At 46.4% G+C, this 22,819-nt stretch overlaps 1 protein-coding gene across 4 annotated transcripts in view; it reads right to left on the reverse strand.

Annotated features, from left to right (window-relative positions):
- The window catches only part of HERC2 (HECT and RLD domain containing E3 ubiquitin protein ligase 2), a 1,448,528-nt gene that overhangs the window by 577,482 nt on the left and 848,227 nt on the right, over window positions 1-22,819 (reverse strand). The gene's annotated exons all lie outside the window — the stretch shown is intronic.

Here is a 22,819-nt window from a genome sequence, read left to right on the forward strand (position 1 = left end):
CATCTGGTGTTGGGCTCGGAGTGTTACAAGTTGTTTTTCTTCGAAGAAGTCTTTTCGAGTCACGAGAAAGAGGGACTCCTCCCATTTCGACTCCATTGCTCATGGGCGTCGACTCCATCTTAGATTGTTTTCCCCGCAGAGGGTGAGGTAGGAGTTGTGTATACTAGTAATAGTGCCCATGCAATGGAGTGAATACGTATGTACATAATGAAGTTTAAAGTAATATATTTACAAATTTACAAATGTTCAAGATCAACTTCTAAACGGCTACAGGCTGCCGGGGAGGCGGGTGGGCGCATGTGAATCTGCAGCGACTAATGCCACGAACAGATGTACACTGGGTAAGTGACATTTTCCGTTCGATGGCATGTGTAGCTGCAGATACACATGCTGTGCATAGACTAGTAAGCAGTTATCTCCCCAAAAGCGGTGGTTCAGCCTGTAGGAGTTGAAGTTGTTTGAAATAATGTTCTTAATACAGCTTGACCTACTGTGGCTTGTTGTGCAGTTAACACATCTACACAGTAGTGTTTGGTAAATGTATGAGGCGTAGACCATGTTGCTGCCTTACATATTTCAGTCATTGAAATATTTCCTAGAAAGGCCATGGTAGCACCTTTCTTTATAGTTGAGTGTGCCTTTGGTGTAATAGGCAGTTCTCTCTTTGCTTTAAGACAGCAGGTTGTTTGAATACACTTAAATATCCATCTAGCAATGCCTTGTTTAGAAATTGGATTTCCTGTATGAGGTTTTTGGAAGGCAATAAATAATTGTTTTGTTTTTCGAATTAGTTTTGTTCTGTCAATGTAGTACATTAGCGCTCTTTTAATGTCTAATGTATGTAGTGCTCTTTCAGCTACAGAATCTGGCTGTGGGAAGAACACTGGTAATTCTACTGTTTAATTCAAGTGGAACGGCGATATAACCTTTGGTAAAAAATTTGGATTTGCCAGTAGAACTACTTTATGCTTGTGTATTTGAATAAATGGTTCTTGTATGGTAAATGCTTGAATTTCACTCACTCTTCTTAGAGATGTGATGGCAATTAAAAATGCAACTTTCCATGTTAAGTATTGCATTTCACAAGAGTGCATGGGCTCAAAAGGTGGACCCATGAGTTGTGTTAAGACAATGTTGAGGTTCCATGAAGGAACTGGTGGTGTTCTTGGTGGTATAATTCTCTTTAGGCCTTCCATAAACGCTTTTATGACTGGTATCCTAAATAATGAAGTTGAGTGCGTAATTTGCAGGTAAGCTGAAATTGCGGTAAGATGTATCTTTATGGAAGAGAAAGCTAGCTTTGACTTTTGCAAATGTAGTAAGTATCCTACTATATCTTTGGCAGAAGCGTGTAAGGGTTGAATTTGATTATTATGGCAGTAATAAACAAATCTTTTCCACTTATTTGCATAGCAGTGTCTAGTGGTAGGTTTTCTAGCTTGCCTTATGACCTCCATACACTCTTGTGTGAGGTCTAAGTGTCCGAATTCTAGGATTTCAGGAGCCAAATTGCTAGATTCAGCAATGGTGGATTTGGTTGTCTGATCTGTTGTTTGAAAAAAGCTAACTGACTTTTTTAAGTGCAGTAGGTAGCTGACGATGTCTTTAGCAGATGCGTTTAATGGTTGAATTTGATTATTATGGCAGTAATAAACAAATCTTTTCCACTTATTTGCATAGCAATGTCTTGTGGTTGGTTTCCTAGCTTGTTTTATGACCTGCATACATTCCTGTGTAAGGTCTAGGTGCCCGAATTCTAAGACTTCAGGAGCCAAATTGCTAGATTCAGCGATGCTGGATTTGGGTGTCTGATCTGTTGTTTGTGTTGAGTTAACAGATCTGGTCTGTTTGGTAGTTTGACATGAGGCACTACTGAGAGGTCTAGTAGTGTTGTGTACCAAGGTTGTCTTGCCCATGTTGGTGCTATTAGTATGAGTTTGAGTTTGTTTTGACTCAATTTGTTTACTAGATATGGAAGGAGTGGGAGAGGGGGAAAAGCGTAAGCAAATATCCCTGACCAGCTCATCCATAACGCATTGCCCTGAGACTGATCTTGTGGGTACCTGGATGCGAAGTATCGGCATTTTGCGTTTTCTTTTGTTGCAAATAGATCTATTTGTGGTGTTCCCCAAATCTGGAAGTAAGAGTTTAGTATTTGGGGGTGAATCTCCCATTCGTGGATCTGTTGGTGATCCCGAGAGAGATTGTCTGCTAACTGGTTCTGAATTCCTGGAATAAATTGTGCTATTAGGCGAATGTGGTTGTGAATCACCCAATGCCATATTTTCTGTGTCAGGTGACACAACTGTGTTGAGTGTGTGCCTCCCTGTTTGTTTAGGTAATACATTGTTGTCATGTTGTCTGTTTTGACAAGAATGTGTTTGTGGCTTATTATGGGTTGAAATGCTTTTAGCGCTAGAAATACTGCTAACAGTTCTAAGTGATTTATGTGAAACTGTTTTTGCTGTATGTCCCATTGTCCTTGGATGCTGTGTTGATTGACGTGTGCTCCCCACCCGATCACGGAGGCATCTGTTGTTATCACGTATTGTGGCACTGGGTCTTGGAAAGGCCGCCCTTGGTTTAAATTTATACTGTTCCACCATTGAATCGAGATGTATGTTTGGCGGTCTATCAACACCAGATCTAGAAGTTGACCCTGTGATTGTGACCATTGTGATGCTAGGCACTGCTGTAAGGGCCGCATGTGCAACCTTGCGTTTGGGACCATGGCTATGCATGAAGACATCATGCATAGTAGTTTCAAAACTATTTTGACTTGTATCTGTTGTTTTGGATACATGGCCTGTATTACATTGTGAAATGTTTGAACTCTTTGTGGACTTGGAGTGGCAATCCCTTTTTCTGTATTGATTGTCGCCCCTAAGTATTGCTGTGTTTGACACAGCAGAAGGTGTGACTTTGTGTAGTTGATTGAGAAACCTAGTTTGTGGAGGATTTCTATGACATATTTTTTGTGTTGTGAACACCGTTTTAGCGTGTTGGTTTTGATTAACCAATCGTCTAGGTACGGGAACACATGTATTTGCTGCCTTCTGATATGTGCAGCTACTACTGCTAGGCATTTTGTAAAAACTCTTGGCGCAGTTGTTATTCCGAATGGCAACACTTTGAATTGGTAATGTACCCTTTGGAATACAAACCTTAGGTACTTTCTCTGTGAAGGATGTATTGGTATATGGAAATATGCATCCTTTAGGTCTAGTGTTGTCATGTAGTCTTGTTGTTTGAGCAGTGGGATTATGTCTTGTAATGTGACCATGTGAAAGTGATCTGATTTGATGTAGGTATTTAATGTTCTGAGATCTAGTATAGGTCTTAGACTCTTGTCTTTTTTGGGTATCAGAAAGTATAGGGAGTAAACTCTTGTGTTTTTCTGTTGCTTTGGCACTAATTCTATTGCTTCTTTGTGTAGCAATTCCTGAACTTATAGTCCTAGAAGATCTATATGTTGTTTTGACATATTGTGTGTTTTCGGTGGGACGTTTGGAGGGAATTTGAGAAATTCTATGCAATAACCATGCTGGATAATTGCTAAGACCCAAGTGTCTGTTGTAATTTCTTCCCAATGTTTGTAGAACTTGGTTAGTCTCCCCCCCACAGGTGCTATGTGTTGGGGATTTGTGACCTTGAAGTCACTGTTTGTTTGGAGGAGTTTTGGGACTTTGGAACTTTCCTCTATTCTTTTGAAATTGTCCCCCTCTATACTGTCCCCGAAAACCTCCTCGCTGATACTGGCTCTAGTAAGTGGGCCTTGTTTGTGAGGTTGTGGCTTCTGTGCTTTGCCCTCTAAACCCCCCTCGAAATTGTGTCTTTCGAAATGTGCCTCTGCTCTGTGGGGAGTAGAGTGCGCCCATGGCTTTGGCTGTGTCAGTGTCCTTTTTAAGTTTTTCAATCGCAGTGTCCATCTCCGGCCCAAACAACTGCTGTCCGTTGAATGGCATATTCAGCACAGCTTGCTGTATCTCTGGTTTAAATCCTGATGTACGCAGCCATGCATGCCTCCTTATTGTTACTGCTGTGTTGACAGTTTTAGCAGCTGTGTCTGCAGCATCCATTGCTGACCGTATCTGATTATTGGAGATACTCTGTCCTTCTTCTACTACTTGCTGCGCTCTTTTTTGGAACTCCTTGGGTAAATGTTCAATAAAGTGTTGCATTTCATCCCAATGGGCCCTATCATATCTGGCTAACAAAGCTTGTGAATTTGCGATACGCCACTGGTTTGCTGCCTGTGCCGCCACCCTTTTGCCTGCAGCATCGAATTTGCGGCTTTCTTTATCTGGAGGTGGTGCATCTCCTGAAGTATGCGAGTTGGCTCTTTTGCGCGCTGCTCCTACTACAACAGAGTCTGGTGTTAGCTGTTGTGTAATGTACACTGTGTCTGTTGGTGGCGGTTTATATTTTTTTATCTACTCTTGGAGTAATGGCTCTTCCTTTAACAGGCTCCTCAAACACTTGTTTGGAGTGTTTTAGCATTCCGGGTAGCATAGGAAGACTCTGATACTGGCTGTGTGTGGACGACAGTGTATTAAAAAGAAAGTCGTCTTCAATGGGCTCTGCATGAAGGCTGACATTATGAAATGCCGCTGCTCTCGACACCACTTGTGCGTAGCCTGTACTATCCTCTGGTGGCGACGGTCTAGCTGGATAGCACTCAGGACTATTATCTGACACCGGTGCGTCATAAAGGTCCCATACGTCAGGGTCATCTTGACTCATCCCTGTATGAGTTGGGGATTGCATCATTGGTGGAGTGGCTACTGGTGATGGTTGTGGAGAGTGATGTGGGGATGGTGGCGGTGTTACTTGTTTAGCCACCTTTGCCTGTGGCTGTTTGTCCTTTTCTTGAAAGGCAAGTTTGCGTTTCATTTTGATTGGAGGAAGAGTGCTGATCTTTCCTGTATCTTTTTGAATATGGAGCCGTCTTTGTGTGTAATCTGGCTCCATTGTCTCTAATTCCTGTCCAAATCTATGTATCTTCATTTGTGAGGACAGTCCTTGTTCCTCTGAATAGGAACTTGTTTTAGTTTCCGAGGCCGGATGTTTCGGTACCGAAACCTTTTCGGCTGCTTTTTTCGGTTCCGACGAAACCTTCTTTACTTTCGGCGTCGTGCTTTCTCGGTGCCGACCCATTTCGGTGCCGCTGTCTCGGTGCCGAACCTGCTCGGAGCCACTATCTCGGGCCCGAGATTGCTGTGTGCCGGTATCTCGACCGGAGTCGGATGACTTCGACACCAGCGTGCCGATAATCGGTCACCTATCTTTCGGGTTAAGCCATGGCCTGTTGGCGGTGGCGTCCCCTGGGCTTTAGCGGTCTTCTCGTGAGTTTTTTCTTTTGATTTTTTACTCACGGTTTTCGGCGTTTCCTCGGGCTCGATCTCCTCTGAGTCCGAATCGTGGGTGGAGAATGTTTCTTCATCCTCCTCGAAACGCCCTTGTCCTATCGGCGCCGACGCCATTTGCAGTCTTCTTGCTCTTCGGTCCCTGAGTGTCTTTCTGGACCGAAACGCTCGACGGGCCTCACAAGTATCTTCCTTGTGTTCTGGCGATAAACACAAGTTACAGACCAGATGTTGATCCGTATATGGATACTTGTTATGGCATTTTGGGCAGAAGCGGAATGGGGTCCGTTCCATCAGCCTTGAAGAGACACGTGGCCGGGCCGACCAGGCCCCGACGGGGGATCGAAAAATAAACCCCGAAGGGCCACCGGAGCTCTTCGAAAATCGGTGTCGATCTGTTGTAACTAACCCGATACCGAACGCAAACAATACCGATGATTTTTCTGAGATTCTAACTAACTTTCCGACCCGAAACACGGAGCGAAAAGGAACACGTCCGAACCCGATGGCGGAAAAAAAACAATCTAAGATGGAGTCGACGCCCATGCGCAATGGAGTCGAAATGGGAGGAGTCCCTCAGTCTCGTGACTCGAAAAGACTTCTTCGAAGAAAAACAACTTGTAACACTCCGAGCCCAACACCAGATGGCGGGATGTGCACAGCATGTGTATCTGCAGCTACACATGCCATCGAACATATATATATGCTTTTTGATGCATCTATCACAATTTATTCTTTCATACATATTGCTTTTGTGAATTTTTCATTCGAAGATTCAGCTCAAACTCATTACATATTGTCTGTGACCACAATTAAACATTTTCCTAACAATTATCTTACATGTAATTACCATTTAGAAAGCAGGCAACCTTTGAAGGATTATACAGATCATTAATTTTAGAAAAAATAAACCCAGTTATAACAAGGTTTAGGAAATTCAACTGGGCCAAAACGTTTGCTTTTTGTTCGTTTTAATTTGAAATTCTCTGTCAGGACCGGAGGCAAGGATTACTCCTCCTTTCTCCACTTTATTAAACAGCAGCCATTATTATATAAGAAACACTATTCCCATGAGAACTTGGGAATCGGAGTACAAACCAAAGTAATCAAAATACAAAATTAAAACTAATCAGAACAGGCAGTCCCAATATAGTCCATTATCTATTTCCAGGATTCCTCTTTTTTTCGCTGCTTGCAGCCGAGACAAGTTGAATTCCTTATTTCTGCTTGTTTTCTTGTTGAGATTTGTATTTTCAGTGTTACCTAATATGTACAAGTGTTTGATATTTATTGATTCATTCTATTATTTAACATCGCGGGAACTGTATCGTTCCTTCACAATTGTTTTCTGTAATATGAGTGCACTAGCGGTGTTAGAACGCCTCCAGGTGGTGTCCATTTCAACACTTACAGGGGAGACGAGCTGAGGAGAACGTGCAGCTTCAATTCCTATCAGATTTCTGAATTGAAGCTGCGTGTCCTTCTCCAGCTGTGCGTGTCTCTCTCTAGTTTTTTTTTCTTTCAGCCTGGAGAGTGACGCCTTTTTTGTAAGGATCTATACCACCATTAGATGCCCCATTTTTTTTATTGGGGTCTGTAGTGTTGCCACTCTATACGCCCTGCATGGTTGGTATTAGGGCATTTCTGCCCCCTTTTTGGGACAAGCTCCCAGGCACTTTTTTTTCCTCTGATAATGCATATATAATAAGGTTTAAGCCCCTTAAAAAACAAAAAAACAAAAAAAAAATCTGTGCACTGGGGAGAGGTGTCCCGGGAGGATGCCCTTCTACATTAGTGTGAATTTGCACATTTAATCCTTAGCTGACACCCAGCTCTCAAATAATTATTATTATATAAATGTACATATATATTGTTGAATACATTTATAGATTAATTCGTGCTATTTTCGAATTTTCATCATATAGTTTATAATGGAATTAACAGTTGATGAGGAGTTCTTTGATGCTGTTGATGCCTCTATTTATAGAGCAGTTTGAGGCAATTGGTCCTCTTGAGGGCAGACTTGCTCAACAGATTGCTAGTGAGTGTGCAAAATGTACAGCCTCTAATCTTACTCCCTCAACGCCACCTATGTCCCTTAATGACTCTCAATCCTCTACCACTCCCGCAACTCCAGCAAAGCGCCATCGTGAGGCAGGAGTTGATCATGATATTTTCAATCGTGTTAAAAATTCCCTTTTATCCCTTGCTGATCCCTCTCTTTCCTCAGATCCTCAACCCCTCTCTCCGTCTCTCCAATATACAGACTCCTCTGTAGATCAAGATGACGATGAAGGCCCGTCCAGACTGTGGCTTCCTTCCAACTCTCAATCTACTCTCTAGAGTCCATTTTGGACATTTCTGATATATTAGACCCATACTAAATTATCCATCCTAAGTCTTCCAAATGGGCCCCATCTGATGAAGTCGCAAATTATGTGGCCGGTCGCATCCGGAAACCTTTGGAAAAGGAATCCCGTAATTGTCTTAGGGCTGAGTGCCCCCACCCTTCTCTAGCTCTAACTCCTGAACTGGGCTCCATAAGTCTACATTCACGCAGAAATTTGTAAAAAGGGAATAGATAGGTCATGGCGGGCTTGTCAAGATAAGCTATTGGATATTTTAGGCCCTTTAACTAAAATTCTTGACATGGCCGGGGACGCCAAATCCTCAGGTGTGCTTGTTTCTCTTGATATCCTCTTAGGATGGGCTCAACGTGCCATACTATTTCTAGGCAATGCAATTTCTGCGCTCTGTACTGAGCGGCGCCGTTGTCACCTCATTAAAGTGGATCCCAAATTAGAATATTTAGATGATTCGGAAGCAGGAGCAATGGCCCAAGGTGGATTATTTGGCGAACCCTTAATAAAAGAACTGGGAAAGTTTGTGAACACTTTCACTTCCTTGGAAAGGGCACAATCATCAATGAAAAGGGTTTTTCCCACCCGTTTTTTCCACGGGGCCGGTCGAGGCAGGGGCCGGTCGAGGCAGGGGCCGCTCGATCGGCTTGCTCAAGCACCTACCTCTTTCAGAGGCCAAGGCTCCAGGCAAAACCAGTTTCAGGACCATTCCAGATTCTCCAACTTCTACCCCGCAAGAGGCAGACGCTTAAGGTATCGAGGTGGCAGAGGAGCTATAACAGCCAATTCCCGTGAGTGTTACCCCTTCTTCCCTTCTAAAAGTAGGGGGCAGTTTGGCGGATTTTATCCAGGCCTGGGAGTCATTAACTAAGGATGCATGGGTCTTGCAGACAGTCAAGGGTTTTCAGATAGAGTTTTTTTGGTACTCCCAAACAAGTTTCTCGTCCGAATCCCCTTGTGTTTTCCTCTCAAGATAACATTCTGGTGGACGCAGAGATTGCAGCACTGTCAGACAAAGCAGATATTTCTCTGACGGTGCCGAATCCTCCAGAGTTCATCAGCAATCTATTCCTAGTGGACAAAGCAGATGGAGGTCGACGACCAGTCATCAATCTAAGAGAGTTCAACGAATGGCTGGTTTATCTCCATTTCAAAATGGAGAGAATCCATCTTCTTTGAGACGTCTTGCATCCTATGGATTGGTTGGCTCGTCTAGATCTGAAGTACGCTTATCTGACCATTCCCATCTTTCCACCACACAGGCGTTTTCTTCAGTTCATCTGGAGAAATCACACTTTCGAGTTCACAACCCTTCCATTCGGACTCTCCTTAGCACCATGGTGCTTCACAAACGTTTTCAGGCCTGTTGTGGAACACCTCAGGGCATTCGATTAATCGTTTATCTCGACGGCATATTACACCTGGCTTAGTGTCCCAGAACACTCTGTCCATCTTTAATTAACTGGCAACTTATTACAAGACCTAGATTTGGTCATAATCAAATCCAAATCTCTATTAATTCCTTCTCAAAGGGCAGTCTTCCTAGGTTTCACCATAGACTCCATCTCCGCCACCTTAAGTCTTCCATCTCGAAAGATGGCAAAGATTTGTCAGGAACTGCGACGTACTCTGACCAAGCAAAGGGTTACACTTTGGCAGACTGCTTTCTTAGAGGGACTCATTTCCTCTTCTATACAAGCAATTTTCCCAGTCCTCTCTATTGTCGGGCTCTTCAACACCTAAAGGCGTATCATCTTCGCAAGGGTTTAACCTACTCTCAGAAAGTTCTTCTCTCAGAAGAATCAATAGAAGAAATATATTGGTGGCTATCACATATGGAGGCCTGGAATGGGAGAGCAATCTTCGATTCTGCTCCGGATCTCATAATCGAGTCAGACCCCAGCAGATCAGGCTGGGGTGCTCAATGCGGAGATTTTTCCACGGGAAGACATGGTCTCCGGAAGAACAAAATATACATATAAATTGTCTGGAGCTTTTAGCTGGTTCATTTGCAGTCAAGTGCTGGACCAACAACTCGATCCACTCATGTATTCTCCTGAAGATGGACAATATCTCGGCGGTCCGTTATATCAACTATATAGGGGGTACTCGTTCCAAGGCTCTTTCCAATCTGGCGACCAGTTTTTGGCAATTCTGCCTGGATCATCAAATTTCAGTCACTGCTCAACAACTACCGGGTGCTCAAAGTCAGATTACAAACTTTCATTCCAGGCATTTTAGAGACTCTAGTCTTTGGAAACTTCATCTGGAGGTGTTTTCTCACCTTCAGGATCTATGGGGTTTGTTTACAATAGATCTCTTTACATTCAGATTGGATCACCAGCTTCCCAGATTTTTCAGCTGGGAACCGGATCCTTTAGCGACCGCCACAGATGCTTTCCTTCAGGACTGGAGTCGGGAAAAAGGTTATGCCTTCCCCCCGCTTTGCAAATGATAACTCGAACATCTGTTCATGTTCGTCGGCAACAAACAGACACAGTTCTTGTGACACCAATTTGGAAGTCGCAGGTCTGGTTTCCGGTTCTTCTGGAACTTTCTTGGGATTCTCCAATTCGACTCGCCCTATTTCCCTCGCTGCTTCTCAATCCAGACAATATGCCTCATCAGATGGTTCTGGAAGGCTCTCTCTCATTGATGGTGTGGCAAATTTCCAGGGACAATGGTCATTCCCAGGTCTTTCGCAACAAGCTGAGGACCTATTATCAAAGGCTGGGGCTCCCACCACACCTAAGTGTTGCAGATCCGCTTGGTATCGATGGGCCTGTTGGTGTTTGAGGAGGAGTTGCAATCCTGTGGAAGCTGATGTAGTCCATGTTCTTAATTTTTTGGCTTATCTGGCTTCTAGAGGAATGGCATATCGATCCATTAATACTTTCAGGTCAACTATTTCAGCTGGACACTGCAAGGTCGATGGTGTTCCCCTAGGGGAACATAAGTTAGTATGTCCTTCGAGGTATTAGACTTTCTTTACCACCTGAACCCCGTTATTCATCCCTTTGGGATGTCAATCAAGTACTGAATCTGTTCTTGTCTTGACAAAATAATCAGTATCTTTCCAGGAAAGAACGTTCGGCCAAGCTATCCATGCTTCTTTGTCTCATATCCTGTAGAAGAGTTTCTGATGTTTGTGCCTTGGGTGTATCTCATAGAACCTTCTCTCCTTCTGGAGTATCCATTACAGTAAGTAGACAAACAAAACCTAATACCAGAATAATCTCTTATTCTGCTTTCCCAGATGTTCCAAAGTTGTGTGCTGTTTGTTGCCTCAAAGCTTATGAGATGACTGCAGATATTTGCCCTCCTGGAGAGCGTCAACTTCTTATCGCACTGCATAAACCACACAAAGCAGTTTCCTCACCTACCACTGCTTGGTAGGTTTGTTGGGTGATACAGGAGGCTGGTATCAGTCTTTCCCTTTTTGGTGCCCATTCCACTTGTGGAGCTATGGCTTCTAAAACATTTACTTTGGGTGCTCGTCTGGAGGATATCATGAATGCAGCAAACTGGTCTTCTGACTCTACTTTCAAGAGATTCTATTTCAAGCCAGTTAAATATGGCTGAATTAGTGGTAAACAAGCTTTGAACTAGCATCATCCTCGCCTCTGGTCCTGACATAGAATAAAATATTTCCAAGCTATCGTAACAGAAAGTTTCAATTCTATTAAGGACTCTGAGGCGAGGATTATCCCTCCTGGTCATTTAAATGTTTTTCAAGGAAACCTTTTCAAATTTACATGAACCCTCCCTGGACTTAGTCATTTCTATTTATCCATTTGGAGTTATTGTATGTAAACCTTAAAAATCCTCCATCTTCCTTTGGAGGCGTAGGACCAATAGGGCTAGGGATGTGCCCCCCTCCGCAGAGGGAGTGGGCACAAACAGGGTGTAGCCACCTTCAGGGACAGTAGCCATTGGCTACTGCCCTCTGACCCTAACACACCTCTAAATTTAGTATTTAGGGGCGACCCTGAACCCAAATCCTCGGATTCCTGATGACCTCACAAGAAGAAAAAGGACTGCTGAGCTGAAAACCCTGCAGAGAAGAAAAAGAGACGACAACTGACTTGGCCCCTGCCCTACCGGCCTGTCTTCTACTTCAAAGACCCTGCAAATGAAAAGCGACACGTTCTGCAGGACCAGCGACCCCTGAAAAGCCTCCAGGGGACTACTTGCATCACTGAGGATCAAGAACTCCCGTGGGCAGCGGCTCTGCCCAACAAGAAGAAAATACATCTATCTTTAAAAGGACTCCCACCTCACTCCAGAAGCGTGTGTCCCCAACACTCTGCACCTGATGCCCCCGGCCTGTGTCCAGAGAAACCAACTATCCAGAGAGGACCCTCCCACACGACTCCGACGATGGGTCCACCCTGGGTTGACCTCCCTCCACCCCCACGAGGACGCCTACAGAGGGAATCCCGGGGATCCCCCAGGACAAAGATATCAAACACCTGGAAGAAGCACTGCACCCGCAGCCCCTAGGCCCGTGAGAAACCAACCACCGATGCAGCAACGACCAGCAGGCAGCCCTCACCCTTGCCCAGTTGGTGGCTTGCCCCCTGTGCCCTGCCTGCAGCGCCTAAGGGGTCCCTCCATAGAGTTCTATAGAGTACCCGACATCCTGTTTGCACACTGCACCCAGCCGCCCATGCCGCTGAGGGTGTGGTTTGTGTGCCTACTTGGGGCCCCTCCAGTACTCCTCCAAACCACTCTGATCTGCCCTCTGACAACATGAATACTTACTTGCCAGCAGACTGGAACTGGAGTATCCATTGTCTCCATAGGCGCCCACGTTATTTTGACTCCGGTTTGACCTCTGCACCTGACCGGCCCTGTGTTGCTGGTGCTGGGTGTTTGGGGTTGCCTTGAACCCCCAGCTGTGGACTACCTATACCCCGGAGATTGAACCCTTAAGTGTGGTACTTACCTATGAAACTGTACTGTACTTACCTTCCCCGGGACCTGTTGAAAATTCCAGTGTCCATAAAACTGTGCACAATACTGAATCTATTCAAAGTCTCAACTATTACTATGCAAAGTATCGTTCACTTAATGTACTTAACTGCTAAATGAATCTTGTGATTTTAAAAATAAATTAACAAAAGAATATTTTTCTATATAAAAACCTATTGGCCTGGAGTTAAGTCATTGAGTGTTTGTTTTCACTTATTGCTGGTGTGTACAACAAATGCTTAACATTACCCTTTAATAAGCCTAACTGCTCGACCACACTATCACAAATAGAGCATCAGTATTATCTATTATTGTCTCTGTCAAGCCTCTTGGTGAACCCCTGGACTCCGTGCACATTATATCTCATTTTGATATAGTATATACATAGCCAGCTTTCCACAAACAGATAGGAAATGTTTCATTCTACTGAGTTCTGTGGCATGTATATCTGTCTCTGTCCCATGTGATTCTCTTGAAATAGCTATCTGTAGGAAGTTGGCTCTGTATATACTATTTCAAAGTAAGAAATAGTGTGCACAGAGTCCAAGGGTTCCCCTTAGAGGTAAGATAGTGACAAAAAGAGATAATTCTAATGCTCTATTTTGTGGTAGTGTGGTCGAGCAGTAGGCTTATCAGAGGGTAGTGTTAAGCATTTGTTGTACACACACAGGCAATAAATGAGGAACACACACTCAAAGACTTACTCCAGGGCAATAGGTTTTTATATAGAAAATATATTTTCTTAGTTTATTTTAAGAACCACATGTTCAAGATTTACAAACTATTTTAAAAGTGGACACAGTGCAAAAATCAACAGTTCCTGGGGGAGGTAAGTAATTGTTAAATTCACAGGTAAGTAAAACACTTACAGGGTTCAAAGTTAGGTCCAAGGTAGCCCACCGTTGGGGGTTCTAAGCAACCTCAAAGTCACCACACCAGCAGCTCAGGGCCAGTCAGGTGCAGAGGTCAAAGAGGTGCCCAAAACACATAGGCTTCAATGGAGAACAGGGGTGCCCCGGTTCCAGTCTGCCAGCAGGTAAGTACCCGCGTCCTCGGGGGGCAGACCAGGGGGGTTTTGTAGGGCACCGGGGGGGACACAAGCAGGCACAGAAAGTACACCCTCATCGGCACAGGGGCGGCCCGGTGCAGAGTGCAAACAGGTGTCGGGTTTTGTATTGAAAACAAAGGGGAGACCCGGGGGTCTCTTCAACGATGCAGGCAGGCACAGACAGGGGGGGCTCCTCGGGGTAGAGGGTCGCCGGGGGGGGTCGCTCCAGCACTGGAGCTCGGTTCCTTCAGGTCCTGGGGGCTGCAGGTGCAGTGTTGGTTCCAGGTGTCGGGTCCCTTGTTACAGGCAGTCGCGGTCAGGGGGAGCCTCTGGATTTCCTCTGCAGGCGTCGCTGTGGGAGCTCAGGGGGGGTCGTCTCTGGCTATTCACGGGCTCGCAGTCGCCGGGGAGTCCTCCCTGTAGTGTTGGTTTTCCACAGGTCGAGCCGGGGGCGTTGTGTGCAGAGTGGGAAGTCTCACGCTTCCGGCGGGAAACGTGAAGTCTTTAAAGTTGTTTCTTTGTTGCAAGAAAGTTGCAGGTTGTTGAACAGGGCCGCTGCTCACAGGAGTTTATTGGTCCTTGGTTGCAGGGCAGTCCTCTGAGGCTTCAGAGGTCGCTGGTCCCTGTTGGATGAGTCGCTGTTGCAGTTTTCTTTGAAGTTGGGAGACAGGCCGGTAGGGCTGGGGCCAAAGCAGTTGTCGTCTCCGTCTTCACTGCAGGGCTTTAGGTCAGCAGTCCTTCTTCTGGTTAAGGTTGCAGGAATCTAGTTTCCTAGGTTCTGGGGGCCCCTAAATACTGAGTTTAGGGGTGTGTTTAGGTCTGGGAGGGCAGTAGCCATTGGCTACTGTCCTTGAGGGTGGCTACACCCTCTTTGTGCCTCCCCCCTGTGGGGAGGGTGGCACATCCCTAATCCGATTGGGGGAATCCTCCATCCACAAGGTGGAGGATTTCTAAAAGTAAGAGTCACCTCAGCTCAGGACACCTTAGGGGCTGTCCTGACTGTTGGGGGACTACTCCTTGTTTTTCTCATTATCTCCTCCAGCCTTGCCGCCAAAAGTGGGGGCAGTGGCCGGAGATGCGGGCATCTCCAGTTAGCTGGGATGCCCTGTGGCGCTGTAACAAAGGGGGTGAGCATTTGAGGCTCACCGCCAGGTGTTAACAGTTCCTGCAGGGGGAGGTGAGAAGCACCTCCACCCAGTACAGGCTTTGTTCCTGGCCACAGAGTGGCAAAGGCACTCTCCCCATGTGGCCAGCAACATGTAGGGTGTGTGGCAGGCTGGCAGAAACTATTCAGCCTACACTGGAAGTCGGGTATGCTTTCAGGGGACATCTCTAAGATGCCCTCTGGGTGTATTTTACGATAAATTGCACAATGGCATCAGTGTGCATTTATTGTGCTTAGAAGTTTGATACCAAACTTCCCAGTTTTTAGTGTAGCCATTATGGTGCTGTGGAGTTCGTGTTTGACAGACTCCCAGACCATATACTCTTATGGCTATCCTGCACTTACAATGTCTAAGGTTTGGCTTAGACACTGAAGTGCATGAGCACTATGTCCCTAATGCCCTCACCTGTGGTATAGTGCACCCTGCTTTAGGGCTGTAAGGCCTGCTAGAGGGGTGACTTACCTATGCCACAGGCAGTGTGAGGTTGCATTGCACTCTGAGGGGAGTGCCATGTCGACTTAGTCATTTTCTCCCCACCAGCACACACAAGCTGTGAAGCAGTGTGCATGTGCTGAGTGAGGGGTCCCTTGGGTGGCATAAGACATGCTGCAGCCCTTAGAAACCTTCCCTGGCATCTGGGCCCTTGGTACCAGGGGTACCAGTTACAAGGGACTACCCGAGTGCCAGGGGTGTGCCAATTGTGAAGACAAAGGTACAGTTTAGGGAAAAAACACTGGTGCTGGGGCCTGGTTAGCAGGGTCCCAGCACACTTTCAAATCATAACTTAGCATCAGCAAAGGCAAAAAGTCAGGGGGTAACCATGCCAAGGAGGCATTTCCTTACACAACCCCCCAACCCCCCCCAAAAACGAAAGAGGATGAGACTTACCTTTCCCAAGAGAGTCTTCATTTTCTAAGTGGAAGAACCTGGAAAGGCCATCTGCATTGGCATGGGCAGTCCCAGGTCTGTGTTCGCCTATAAAGTCCACTCCATGTAGGGATATGGACCACCTCAACAGTTTAGGGTTTACTCCCTTCATTTGCATTAGCCATGTGAGAGGTCTGTGGTCAGTCTGAACTACAAAGTGAGTACCAAAGAGGTATGGTCTCAGCTTCTTCACGGACCAGACCACAGCAAAGGCCTCCCTCTCAATGGCATTCCAACGCTTCTCCGTGGGGAGTAACCTCCTGCTAATGAAAGCAACAGGCTGGTCAAAGCCATCATCATTTGTTTGGGACAGGACTGCTCCTATCCCATGCTCAGAGGCATTTGTCTGCACAATGAACTGCTTAGAGTAATCTGGAGCTTTAAGAACTGGTGCTGTGCACATAGCTTGTTTCAGGGTGTCAAAGGCCTGTTGGCATTCTACAGTCCAGTTTACCTTCTTGGGCATTTTCTTAGAGATAACTTTTGTGAGGGGTGTCACTATGGATCCATATCCCTTCACAAACCTCCTATAGTATCTAGTCAAGCCAAGGAATGCCCTGACTTAATTCTGGGTTTTTGGAGCTACCCAGTCCAGAATAGTCTGGATCTTGGGTTGGAGTGGCTGAACTTGGCCTCCACCTACAAGGTGTCCCAAGTACACCACAGTACCCTGCCCTATCTGACATTTAGATGACTTGATAGAGAGGCCTTCTGCTTGCAGGGCCTACAAAACCTTCTTCAGGTGAACCAGGTGATTCTGCCAGTTGGAGCTAAAGACAGCAATATCATAAAAATAAGCTGCACTAAAGGACTCCAAGCCAGCAAGGACTTGATTCACCAACCTTTGGAAGGTGGCAGGGGCATTCTTTAAGCCAAAGGGCATCACAGTAAACTGGTAGTGCCCATCAGGTGTAGAGAATGCTGTCTTTTCTTTTGCTCCTGGTGCCATTTTTATTTGCCAGTACCCTGCTGTCAAGTGAAAGGTACTCAAGTATTTGCCAGCACCCAATTTATCAATTAACTCATCTGCTCTTGGAATGGGATGGGCATGTCTTGGTGACAGAATTAAGTCCTCTGTAGTCCACACAAAACCTCATCTCTCTCTTGCCATCTTTTGTGTGAGGTTTGGGGACTAAGACCACTGGGCTAGCCCAGGGGCTGTCAGTGCTCAATGACTCCCAATTCCAGCATCTTGTGGACTTCCACTTTGATGCTTTCCTTAACTTGGTCAGACTGTCTAAAAATTTTGTTTTTGACAGGCATGCTGTCTCCTGTGTCCACATCTTGGGTACACAGGTGTGTCTGACCAGGGGTTAGGGAAAAGAGCTCAGGAAACTGTTGTAGGACTTTCCTACAGTCAGCTTGCTGTTGGCCAGAGAGGGTGTCTGAATAGATCACTCAATCTACTGAGCCATTTTTAGGGTTAGTGGAGAGGAGATCAGGGAGAGGTTCACTCTCAGCTTCCTGGTCCTCATCTGTAACCACTAACATGTTTACATCTGCCCTGTCATGAAAGAGTTTGAGGTGGTTCACATGGATCACCCTTTTGGGGGTCCTGTTAGCGCCTAGGTCTACCAGGTAGGTGACCTGACTCTTTCTCTCTAGCACTGGGCAAGGGCCACTCCATCTGCCCTGAAGTGCCCTGGGAGCCACAGGCTCAAGAACCCAGACTTTCTGCCCTGGGTGAAACTCACCATAGCAGCCTTGTGGTCATACCACATCTTCTGGAGCTGTTAGCTGGCCTCAAGGTTTTTGCTTGCCTTTTCCATGTACTCTGCCATCCTGGAACATAGGCCTAGTACATAGTCCACTATATCTTGCTTAGGCTCATGAAGGTGTCTCTCCCAGCCAATAGAAATGGTTGACTAACCTCTCCCATGTCTTGGTTTGTCCCAAATGCCCAGCAAGTGGAATGTCATGGGCTAATGTTAGAATGAACTCCCTAAACTCCTAAGGCACTACCACTTTCCTAGTAGCACCAGGTTTTGGATCTCTTGCCTCAGTGTAAAGGAGTCCATCTTCCCAATAGACACTGTGGGTTCCACTGACATTTCCTTTTGTTTCCTCAGGAGGTTGCTGCCTAAGGCCTTCAAGAGAGGGACATGTTTCTTGCCCCTTGCACAGTTGTTCCCTTGTGGGTCCCCCTGGGCCCAAGAGCTCAACCTGATAAGGTTCCAACTCTATAGGCTCAGTTCCCTCAGGGGATAGAACTTCTTCCTGAGAAGAGAAGTTATTTTTCTGTGCTGAAGCTGGTTCCCCAGTCTTCTTTCCTTTTCTCTTGGAGGGTTGCGCCATTATTCCAGACTCCAACACCTCTTTTTCACCCTGAGCCTTGCACTGTGCCCTTTTCTTGACAAACACCAGTTCAGGGATACCCAGCATGGCTGCATGTGTTTTGAGTTCTACCTCAGCCCATGCTGAGGACTCCAGATCATTTCCAAGCAGACATTCAGGTGGAATAGCAGAAGAGACTACCACCTGTTTCAGGCCAGTGACCCCTCCCCATTCTAAAGTTACCATAGCCATGGGATGTACTTTAGTCTGACTGTCAGCATTGGAGACTGGATAAGTTTGTCCAGTCAGGTATTGTCCTGGGGAAAACAGTTTGTCTGTCACCATTGTGACACTGGCACCTGTATCCCTCAGGGCCTTCTACACTAGTCCCATTAATAAAGAGCTGCTGCCTGTATTTTTTCATGTTAGGAGGCCAGGCAGCTAGTGTGGCTAGGTCCACCCCACCCTCAGAGTCTAATGTAGCTTCAGTGTGGACCCTGATTTGCTCTGGGCACACTGTTGATCCCACCTGGAGACTGGCTATTCCAGTGCTAACTGGAGTAGTAGTTGAAGTGGAACTTTTCTTGGGACAGGCCTAGTCTCCAGTTTGGTGTCCCTGCAGATTACAGCTACGACATCAGCCCTTTTTGGGATCAAAGTTTTTACCCTTGTACCCAAATGAGGATTGTGAAGAGGCTTTGGACCCTCCCTCCTGAGCAGGTTTTTGGGGCCCTGTAGAAGACTCTTTACTTTTTCCCTTGGATGCCTCAACACTCTTCCCCTGGGGAGTCTTTGCGACCCCTTTCTTTTGGTCACCCCCTGTGGAAGTCTTGGTCACCCTAGTCCTGACCCAATGGTCTGCCTTCTTTCCCAATGCTTGGGGAGAAATTGGACCTAGGTCTACCAGATGCTGATGCAGTTTATCATTGAAACAATTACTTAAAAGGTGTTCCTTCATAAACAAATTATACAGCCCTTCATAATCATTTACACCACTGCCATTAATCCAACCATCTAGTGTTTTGACTGAGAAGTCAACAAAATCAACCCAGGTCTGGCTCGAGGATTTTTGAGCCCCCCTGAACCTAATCCTGTACTCCTCAGTTGAGAATCCAAAACCCTCAATCAGGGTAGCCTTCATGAGGTCATAGGATTCTGCATCTTTTCCAGAGAGTGTGAGGAGTCTATCCCTACACTTTCCAGTGAACATTTCCCAGTGAGATTTGTTTACTTTTCTGGTTGCACAAGCCCTCTCAAAAGCTGTGAACCATTTGGTGATGTCATCACCATCTTCATTTTTTGTTACAATCCCTTTGGGGATTTTTAGCATGTCAGTAGTTTCTCTGACCCTATTTAAGTTGCTGCCACCATTGATGGGGGCTAAACCCATCTCTTGTCTTTCCCTTTCTATGGCTGTGAGCTGTCCCTCCAAAGCCAATCTTTTGGCCATCCTGGCTAACAGGAGGTCATCTTCATTGAGGCTGCCCTCAATGCTTCCAGGGCTGTTGGACTCCCCTGTGGGAGAAGCAGCATCTCTGACTATCACTTGTGGAGTCAGGGTCTGAGAAACCCTGGGCTCCCTAACTAGGACAGGAGGGGGGAAATTCTCCTCCAGGTCACTAGTTTCCCCCTCTGTAAGGCTATCTTCAGAGGGGTTGTCTCTAGCAAACTCTGCCAAAAGCTCCTGGAGCTGTACTTTGGTAGGATTTGATCCCGTGTAGGAAGTTGGCTCTGTATGTACTATTTCAAAGTAAGAAATAGCATGCACAGAGTCCAAGGGTTCCCCTTAGAGGTAAGATAGTAGCAAAAAGAGATAATTCTAATGCTCTATTTTGTGGTAGTGTGGTCGAGCAGTAGGCTTATCAGAGGGTAGTGTTAAGCATTTGTTGTACACACACAGGCAATAAATGACGAACACACACACTCAAAGACAATTACAGTCCAATAGGTTTTTATATAGAAAAATATATTTTCTTAGTTTATTTTAAGAACCACAGGTTCAAGATTTACAAGTAATACTTCAAATGAAAGGCATTTCACTCAGGTATCTTAGGAACTTTGAATCAACACAATATCATGTACAGTTTTAGCAAAAATGGCAATAAGCTATTTTAAAAGTGGACACTGCAAAAATCAACAGTTCCTGGGGGAGGTAAGTAATTGTTAAGTTCATAGGTAAGTAAAACACTTACAGGGATCAAAGTTGGATCCAAGGTAGCCCATCGTTGGGGGTTCAAGGCAACCCCAAATTCACCACACCAGCAGCTCAGGGCTGGTCAGGTGCAGGGGTCAGAGGTGCCCAAAACACATAGGCTTCAATGGAGAATAGGGGTGCCCCGGTTCCAGTCTGGCAGCAGGTAAGTACCCGCGTCCTCGGGGGGCAGACCAGGGTTTTTTTTTTAGGCCACCGGGGGGGGGGGAACACAAGCAGGCACAGAAAGTACACCCTCAGCGGCACAGGGGCGGCCCGGTGCAGAGTGCAAACAGGCGTCGGGTTTTGTATTGAAAGCAATGGGGAGACCCGGGGGTCTCTTCAACAATGCAGGCAGGCACAGGGGGGCTCCTCGGGGTAGCCGCCACCTGGGTTGGACAGAGGGTCGCTCCAGCACTGGAGTTCAGTTCCTTCAGGTCTTGGGGACTGCGGTGCAGTGTTGGTTCCAGGCGTCGGGTCCCTTGTTACAGGCAGTCGCGGTCAGGGGGAGCCTCTGGATTTCCTCTGCAGGTGTCGCTGTGGGGGCTCAGGGGGGTCATCTCTCGCTACTCACGGGCTCGCAGTTGCCGGGGAGTCCTTCCTGTAGTGTTGGTTTTCCGCAGGTCGAGCCGGGGGCATCGGGTGCAGAGTGGAAAGTCTCACGCTTCCGGCGGGAAACGTGAAGTCTTTAAAGTTGTTTCTTTGTTGCAAGAAAGTTGCAGGTTGTTGAACAGGGCCGCTGTTCACAAGAGTTTTTTGGTCCTTGGTTGCAGGGCAGTCCTCTGAGGCTTCAGAGGTTGCTGGTCCCTGTTGGATGTGTTGCTGTTGCAGTTTTCTTCGAAGTTGGGAGACAGGACGGTAGGGCTGGGGCCAAAGCAGTTGTCGTCTCCGTCTTCACTGCAGGGCTTCAGGCCAGCAGTCCTTCTTCTGATTAAGGTTGCAGGAATCTATTTTCCTAGGTTCTGGGGGGCCCTAAATACTGAATTTAGGGGTGTGTTTAGGTCTGGGAGAGCAGTAGCCAATGGCTACTGTCCTTGAGGGTGGCTACACCCTCTTTGTGCCTCCTCCCTGAGGGGAGGGGTTGGCGCATCCCTAATCCTATTAGGGGAATCCTCCATCCACAAGATGGAGGATTTCTAAAAGTAATTGTCACCTCAGCTCAGGACACCTTAGGGGCTGTCCTGACTGGTGGGTGACTCCTCCTTGTTTTTCTCATTATCTCCTCCGGCCTTGCCGCCAAAAGTGAGGGCAGTGGCCAGAGGGGCGGGCATCTCCACTAGCTTGGATGCCCTGTGGCGCTGTAACAAAGGGGGTGAGCCTTTGAGGCTCACCGCCAGGTGATGCAGTTCCTGCAGGGGGAGGTGAGAACCTCCACCCAGTACAGGCTTTGTTCCTGGCCAAAAAAGTGACAAAGGCACTCTCCCCATATGGCCAGCAACTTGTCTGGTGTGTGGCAGACTGGCAGAAACTAGTCACCCTACACTGGAAGTCAGGTATGTTTCCAGGGGGCATCTCTAAGATGCCCTCTGGGTGTATTTTACAATAAATTGCACACTGGCATCAGTGTGCATTTATTGTGCTGAGAAGTTTGATACCAAACTTCCCAGTTTTCAGAGTAGCCATTATGGTGCTGTGGAGTTCGTGTTTGACAGACTCCCAGACCATATACTCTTATGGCTACCCTGCACTTACAATGTCTAAGGTTTGGCTTAGACACTGTAGGGGCATAGTGCTCATGCACTTATGCCCTCACCTGTGGTATAGTGCACCCTGCCTTAGGGCTGTAAGGCCTGCTAGAGCGGTGACTTACCTATGCCACAGGCAGTGTGAGGTTGGCATGGCACTCGGAGGGGAGTGCCATGTTGACTTAGTAATTTTCTCCCCACCAGCACACACCAGCTGTGAAGCAGTGTGCATGCGCTGAGTGAGGGGTCCCTAGGGTAGCATAAGACATGCTGCAGCCCTTAGAAACCTTCCCTGGCATCAGGGCCCTTGGTACCAGGGGTACCAGTTACAAGGGACTTACCTGGGTGCCAGGGTTGTACCAATTGTGGAGACAAAGGTACAGTTTAGAGAAAGAACACTGGTGCTGGGGCCTGGTTAGCAGGGTCCCAGCGCACTTTCAAATCATAACTTTGCATCAGCAAAGGCAAAAAGTCAGGGGGTAACCATGCCAAGGAGGCATTTCCTTACACTATCCTTTTGCTAAAGTAAACACCATAATGGAGCAAGAGGCTTACGAAAGTTCCCTTGCAAATTAGTTTTAGGACTAGGTGGATTATTTTTATCACACAAATGTAATGACACGTAAATATCAATTATTGGATTTTGCTTTTCTTTATTAGGCTTATTTATTTTATGAAATGTAAGGAAAACATAGTGAAAAGGAATTGTGCACTATTTTCATACACAAAAGCATACCTGCATACTTTGGTCACACAGATGACTGCTAAGTGCAATAGGCATAATTCTCGTAAAAATCACTAGCAATTCTCATTAATGAAATTGCATTT

This window comes from Pleurodeles waltl, chromosome 8, assembly GCF_031143425.1.
Source record: "Pleurodeles waltl isolate 20211129_DDA chromosome 8, aPleWal1.hap1.20221129, whole genome shotgun sequence".
Classification (NCBI taxonomy): domain Eukaryota; kingdom Metazoa; phylum Chordata; class Amphibia; order Caudata; family Salamandridae; genus Pleurodeles; species Pleurodeles waltl.